Source organism: Sinocyclocheilus grahami, unplaced genomic scaffold (genome assembly GCF_001515645.1).
Source record: "Sinocyclocheilus grahami isolate Dianchi unplaced genomic scaffold, SAMN03320097.WGS_v1.1 scaffold269.1, whole genome shotgun sequence".
NCBI lineage: Eukaryota > Metazoa > Chordata > Actinopteri > Cypriniformes > Cyprinidae > Sinocyclocheilus > Sinocyclocheilus grahami.
Window position 1 is genome coordinate 510013 of NW_015505448.1, and position 8298 is coordinate 518310.

Below are 8298 nucleotides of genomic sequence, written 5' to 3' on the forward strand. Positions count from 1 at the left end.
AGTCAGTTGGATTCATGTTCATGAATCAGTTCAGAAACTGATTCAACAATTAATTTGCATTATTGCTCGAAAATGTTCACAGAAGCTTATTTACTTGCGTGTGTTAAGAAAATATATGTAGGTATATATTGCTGATTATCATGATGCTATATTGGTGCATATAACATAAAACGTATTTGTTTATATAGTGAGAAATATGTCCTGATTTATTTTTATTTATTTATTTTTTCACATATATGTAATATTTTGGATCTGTTTTTTTAAGTTATTTTGGTTATATATTTATATATGTAGTGGGTACAGAAAAGAATCACCCCCTTTAAAATGATCACATTTTGTTGCTTTGCAGCCTGAAATGAAGATGGACACAGTTATTGATTTATCCAGCTGTATTTACTCAGTGCAACTTATAGCATCCAAGTGAAAGATATAACACCAACATGTCAGAAGAAAAAAGAAAAAAACAGAATCAGTGAGTTGGAAAAAGGATCACCAGTATTTTGTTGAACCAACTTTTGCTTTAATTACAGCATTTAGTCTGTTGGGATATGTCTCTACTAACTAACATCTAGACTTTGCAATATTAATAAATGCTGTGTGCTTTGGGTCATTGTCATGTTGGAAGTTAAACCTTCTTCCCATTGACAACTTTCTGGCAGAGGGCAGCAGATTTTCCTCAAGAATTTGACGATATTTTACCCCATCTATTTTTCCCTCTATCCTGACAAGTGCTCCAGTCCCCGCTGCAGAGAAACACCCTCATAACAGGATATCACCACCTCCATGCTTTACTGGAGGAATGCTGTTATTTGGATGGTGAGCTGTATTGGATTTCCGTCAGACATAACGTGTTGAGGCCGAATAATTCAGTTTTTAGTCTCATCTGCCTCAGAATCTTCAAGGTGCGTTTTGGCAAAGCTCAGTTGTGACTGGCTGCGTTTACACTTGGCATTAACATGCGACCTGTATCCAGATGTTGTCCACATACACATTGAAAAGACAAGTGTAAACATGCTTCTGATCGGAATGTTATCTGATCAGCATGTCCTGGTCCAGAGGTAGTCAAGGACGCATTGAGATCGAATCTCAGTGTAATGTAAAAGCAATCCAGCCATCATGTCTGCAATCGCAGGTCGACATCACGCAAAACACCGCCCCTGATCTGTCGGAAGAACAGAGCGCTAGTGAGACTCGTACATTTATTTTGATTTGTAAAATGTCCCGCGACTAAAAATAGTTTTCAAAAGAAAACCCAGGTCGACTTTGACTTATTTAAATATTGCGTGGGAAAGACAGATCCGATCGGTTATCCAGATCGATTAGTCGGCTGATGTTGCCAAGTGTAAACGCGCCGTGTCCTGATTGACTGATGATCCGATCTGCTTGATCGGATCACGGTGATCGCATGTTAATGCCAAGTGTAAATGCAGCCACTGCATGTGGCCTTTCTTGAGGAGTGGCTTTTTTCTTGCAACCCTCCCATACAAGCCACATTAGTGATATTGTTGTCACAACATACCAACAGTCAAACATGGTGGTGGTAGTGTGATGGTCTGGGGCTGCTTTGCACCTTCAGGACCTGGAAGACTTACCATAATTGACGGAACCATGAATTCTACACTCTATCAGAAAATCCTGAAGGAGAATGTCCTGCCATCAGTTTGTGACCTCAAGCTCAAGCGCACTTGGGTTATGCAGCAGGACAATGATCCCAAACACACCAGCAAGTCCACCTCTGAATGGCTCAAGAAAAACTAAATTAAGGTTTTGGAGTGGCCAAATCAAAGTCCAGATCAAAGTCCGGACTTAAATCCGATTGAGATGCTGTGGCATGACCTTAAACAGTCCATTCATGCTCGAAATCCCTCCAATGTGGCTGAATTAAAACAATTCTGCAAAGAAGAGTCGGCCAAAATTCCTCCACAGCGATGTGAACGACTCATTGCCAGTTATCGCAAACACTTGATTGCAGTTGTTGCTGCAAAGCGTGGCACAATCAGTTATTAGATTTAGGGGGCAATTACTTTTTCACATAGGGCCAGGCAGGTTTGGACAGCTTTTTTCCCTTAATAAAATAAATAATCATTTAAAAACTGCATTTTGTATTTACTTGCATTATCTTTGTGTAATATTAAAATTTGTTTAATGATCTGAATCTTTTAAGTGTGACAAATATGCAAAAAAAATAAAAAAACAGGAAGGGGGCCAACACTTTTTCACACCCCTGTATATTAAATTTGGGAATATTTCATTTTATTAAACTTTTTATATTGTGTGTAACAGGGTTATGTCATTAACTTAAATAAAAACTATCAAAATATTTTTTTTTAATATTAGATGAAAAACTTGAACTAAACAATACATAGAAATGTTGCATAAAGCACTAAATCTACTAACTGTAAATAAATATAAATGAAAATGTGTGTGTCTGAAATTTAATGTCGTCAATTTTTTTTTTTTTTTGATTATGGTATTTGCTGCATTGCTCATTTGCATACGGTTAAACTTTTCTCTGCTGTCGCATCGTCAGACTGCCAAAAATAACCCAGGGGTCTGAAAGGGTGTTAATAGGAATAAATTGTCCATGATAGACGCAAATCAGAGGACCAAGAGCATCTGATGGTCTGTTCATCATCTGAAATGATATTTTAAAGGGTTGTTGAATTTGAAAAGAATATGCGATTATTTAGGTCATCCGAAACGAGTCCAGTCATGCATTCAGAAGTAAGCTTCGAACGCAGGTGAAAGAAAGGCGTTTCCTCATTTGTTTTTTCCAAGAATGTCTGATCCTTGGTCATTTATTAACTCTCTTTGTTGCTACCTTTGAACTTGCCTTCATTTTTAAACAACATGTTTCCATCTTTTAACTATTTTCCTTGTTTTTACCAGCTTATATACATTTACTGGTGCTTAAAGGGATAGTTATGTGAAAAATTAAAATCCTGTCATCATTTACTCACCCTCATGTCATTCCAAACCTGTATGGCTTTAATTTTTTGTGTGGAACATAATATGGAACATAATAGATATTTTGTTTGTTGAAAAATATTGGTAACCAAACCGTTCCGGTTCCCATTGACGTCCACTCTATGGACAAAAAATACAATGGAAGTCAATGCCAAAACGGTTTAGTTACCAACATTCTTCAAAATATCTTCTGCTGTGTTCAACAGAAAAAAAAAGAAATGCATACAGGTTTGAAACGACAAAAAGGGTGAGTAATTGATGGCAGAATTTTAATTTAATCTCTTTAATATCTCATAAACAATGTAGTACCTTAGAGACAAGCGTAAAGCAAATGCAAATATTTTTTCAGAGCGTACTTTGTTGGTTGCGCGCTCCCTATTTGATACGACTGTTACAATGCAGAGAAGACTGATGTGAATAGTCTTAACATATACAGTATTGCGTTGCATTTCGGACCACACCAGCTTCAATAATGAAATAACTGACTAGAAGGCCTTCAGCTCTGTCAGCAGATGTACTAATCCAGTGTTGTAGTGGTTAGCATTTTTAAGACTGTTATTTATTTGAAAAAAAGAAAGTATTTATGGCTATATTGTACTGTGTAAACATGCTCTTTCATGTGCCAAAACTGTATTTACGAGTCTGATTTTGCCAAGACCGTCTCTCTCTTGCTGCAGCTTTTCACAAAGCAGTTTTTCGAAATGTACAGTGAACCTTTATTTATGCATATCATTTCTTATTGGTTTTGTTACAGTGCCTTTTTTCCCCCCAAATATCAGTGTTAATACTGGCGTGTTGGTGTTATATTATCATAGCCAGACTTTGCAAACCGTGCGTCCTGCATGCTGCAAGCCGTCTCATGTTACGGCCGCGCAATCTTTTTGAAAGCCTCGTGACGAGTAGCTGATATAGTAGCACAGTCACTATAATGTGATAAGGCCAAGAATATCGCTAACCTAATGGATAGTGAATGAGGAAGGTGAAGATGGAGCGATGAGATGTTGATTTGGTGTTTGTATGGGGAAAATGTCTCGTTTGGTTCAGTCCAATGCATTCTATATTTTAATAAAAGAGTGCAAATGTCCAGATTTATATCTTATAATGTATGTAATAAAGTATATTTAAAGTTTCACAAAACATTACAGTGGCATTTTAAAGTCTGAGGCCATTGAAAATCTGGGATTTAAAATATATACACTCTCGTTTGGGGTCGGAAAGATTGTTTTAATATTTTTATAAGTCTCTTATGCTCACGAAGGCTGCATTTATTTGATCAAAAATACAGTAAAAACTGTTATATTGAGAAATATTACAATTTAAATAACTTTTATATTTTAAATGTAATTTATTCCTGTGACGCAAAGCTGAATTTTCAGCATCATTACTCCAGTCTTCAGTGTCACATGATCCTTCAGAAATCATACTAATATGCTGATTTGGTGCATATTGAAAACATTGTGAAAGTCTTTACAGCCACTTGATCGTCATTGCTGAATACAAATATTAATTTATTTACAAAAATAAAATCTTACTGAGCCCAAATATATACATTTTTTTATTTAAGGTATTTTATTTTACTTTTTTATTTTCTATATATGTTTTGAAGAGTATGAAACAAAGATTGAAAACATTGTGAAAGTCTTTACAGCCACTTGATCGTCATTGCTGAATACAAATATTAATTTATTTACAAAAATAAAATCTTACTGAGCCCAAATATATATACATTTTTTTATTTAAGGTATTTTATTTTACTTTTTTATTTTCTATATATGTTTTGAAGAGTATGAAACAAAGGCACTTCATGATGTAGAAGCATTTTCATAAGTGGTCTCAGACTTTTGGATCCCACTGTATAATATAAATATGGTGTTATTTCCCCTAGATTGACAAATATAGCAAATTGTTCATCCACTTTAGATATGGGATTAATTCTGCATTACTTAATTTTTGTAATTGCCAATGACTGTAAAAGCCAAAAATCTATGCACATCATCAGCGCTGATCTCATATAACTCATTAGGAAATGGGATGTGCCAATGATGGGAATTTTGTGACATCACAGTTGTTAATTAAGGTTTTTCCCATTTTAAATGCGCAATGCCTTATTTTTGCTCATAATGTGAATGCTGTCATCTTTTACTCACCCTCATGTTATTCAAAACCTGTATGACTTTCTTCTGTGAAACACAAAAGAAGATAATTTAACAAATGTTTTTTGGACCCCATTGATTTTCATTGTATGGCCAAAAACATTCTTCAGAATATCTAGCAGTTAATGATGACAGATTTTCATTTCTAGTGCCAAATGACATTGTTCAGTCAGAATGTGTTTTGCTCTTGACTGTGTCTTCTAATGCATTTATTGTACTTAGTATTAAAAGTTGGATCTTCAAAGGGTTCGAGCACTGAATTACTGATGTGTCTTTGTCCAGGAGAAAGGAAAGATCATGAACGTATTCACCGGTAGACTTTATGCTGGTGTGCATTTCTATACACTTTTCGCCTGCAGTTTTTTTTTCACAGGACATTTTGTAATTGTTGCTGTTTGTACTGTGTAACAGCTCTCAACTGTACATGATAAAGTGCCTTATCTTTGTGTACTTTTCAGAATCATCTTTGTACAGACAACTTAACTGATAAACCTAAGTGAGCTGATTCTTTTCAGACCTAATTTTGCTTATCATTTACCGCAACTGCTGATGTTGTGTGCAAGTAATGTTTTATACTGGATCAAATAATACAGATTCCATACTGAGTGTACAGTACTACAGAGAATCTTGTACCTAAATGTTCTCTCATGTTGTAATGTTTAGGCTATGCCAGCATCTGATAAACATAAAAGCTGAATGTGATTGCTATCCTGTGGTATTTTCCTGCAATTTTGGAAAGCATTTTATGCAACTTTTTGTGGATTTAGAACCAGTGACACAAACATTGGGCTTTAATCTGATATAATGTGAATAAAGTAGTTTTCACATCAGTTTAGTGTCTGGATTTGTTACTGCACTAGTGGTTGCCACAGTTGACAGTGTTAGTTTAGCTGTCTCTAATGTGGTAAACCACACAACTGTGCACTTTAGTTTACCATGGTCTCCTTTCACAGGCACTTACTTACTCTTCTTATGAGAAGATTTGTCTGACTGATTTAGCAAATATGCTGCACAAAGTAAAAATTTGTACACGCTTGATTGTACCGTTACAACAAAATGGTTGCAGAGCAAAACTGAACTCTTACGGGCAAAGAATATCCAAATTTATGAGCTTATAATGACCCATTTCTAGAGTTTGTGAACAGAAGACCTATATCATGAAATTATGCATAGATTCAAATCACGTAGGTAAGATCCTTAGAGTTTTATTTCTTGATATTAAGTCATACACTCAGGAAAAAAAAAAGGTACAAAGCTGTCACTGGAGCAGTATACGCTAGGTTACAAAAGCTAATTTATTTACCCTTAAATTGTATATGTTAGTACCTTAAAGGAGTCTTCGGGTTTTTCGAGTAGATCGTTCATCACGTGACAGACCCTTAAGCTTACCCTATGCAGACTGAGCCAGAAAGAGACTTAATAATAATAACCAACTCTTTATTACCTTTGTTACAACATTCAGTGTTATGGAAAATAACCATCATGACAGAAATTCACACATTTAGAAACTGTAAGAAGTAAAAAGCTACAATTTGAGACCAGAAACGCATCACATAACTGTAAGAGTAAATAATAATTTGATAATAATGATGATAATAATAATAATACTAATAATAATAACTATGCACCCGTTTGTAAGGAAGCTTGTAAATGAACTAATTTCTCTATCCAATGCTGTCACGTCACGTGACAAAAGAACGAACGATTTGAAAGACTCGAGAGATGAACTAATCAATTCTTAATCAGAATGTGCTGCGTGGAAAAAAAAATCTGTCTTTATTAAAAACTGGTTTGACAAAGGTGTAATTTTTGTTTTAGATTTGTTAAAAAAGGATGGTAACTTCTATTCCTATTCCGAATTTTCAGAAATCCACAGCAAAAGTGGATACCTCACCTAGTGTATGAATGGGTTATTAATTCTATTTCACCTAAACTGTTACATTTGGTTAGGGCAAATTGTTATAGATCTTCAAAATGTGAAATGCCAAAAATTTGTATTGAGGTCTGGAGCTTTCTAATGTTAAATGTAACAATTTCTGGATTAGAAAAATCCTTATTAAGAAGTTTAGTTGTCATCCTAAAGCATTTTATAAGTGGAAAATAAATGACCCTTTTCTTTCTACTATTAAAATATGGGCCGGTATTGACAAGTTTCTGTTACCTAACAAGATGAAAGAACTTTTCTTTATGTATTTATTGTTTTGTATTCTGGGTGTGTGTATTTTATTGCTATGACTGTATCCCCTGTTAATGTTATATCTTCAATAAAAAAATTTAAAAAAAAAGAACTAATCAATTATTTTTCCGGCTCAGACTGCATTGGTTAAAGCGTATGGGGCTGTCACGTGATGAACGATCTACTCAAAAAACCCGAAGACTCGAGATGAACTAGTCAATTCTCTTTCCGGCTCAGACTGCTTTAGTTAAGTTTATGGGGCTGTCACGTGATGAACGATCTACTCAAAAAACCCGAAGACTCGAGATGAACTAGTCAATTCTCTTTCCGGCTCAGACTGCTTTAGTTAAGTTTATGGGGCTGTCACGTGATGAACGATCTACTCAAAAAACCCGAAGACTCGAGATGAACTAGTCAATTCTCTTTCCGGCTCAGACTGCTTTAGTTAAGTTTATGGGGCTGTCACGTGATGAACGATCTACTCAAAAAACCCGAAGACTCGAGATGAACTAGTCAATTCTCTTTCCGGCTCAGACTGCTTTAGTTAAGTTTATGGGGCTGTCACGTGATGAACGATCTACTCAAAAAACCCGAAGACTCGAGATGAACTAGTCAATTCTCTTTCCGGCTCAGACTGCTTTAGTTAAGTTTATGGGGCTGTCACGTGATGAACGATCTACTCAAAAAACCCGAAGACTCGAGATGAACTAGTCAATTCTCTTTCCGGCTCAGACTGCTTTAGTTAAGTTTATGGGGCTGTCACGTGATGAACGAACGACTCGGAAAAACCAAAGACTTGTCAGATAAGAGGTGAGGTGAGCTAATCACAGACTGAAGACCCAGGTAAACAATGAATTAATCTGTTCTGTTTCTTATTGCAGTTTTGTATTGTTTGTAGTAATAGTGTGATCAACGTTTGCTTTAGTAGACGTGTTAGGGAAGTAACACGTAACATTTTAATTGTATTTTGCTAAAATGAACGAAATGACTCGAAAAAAGATT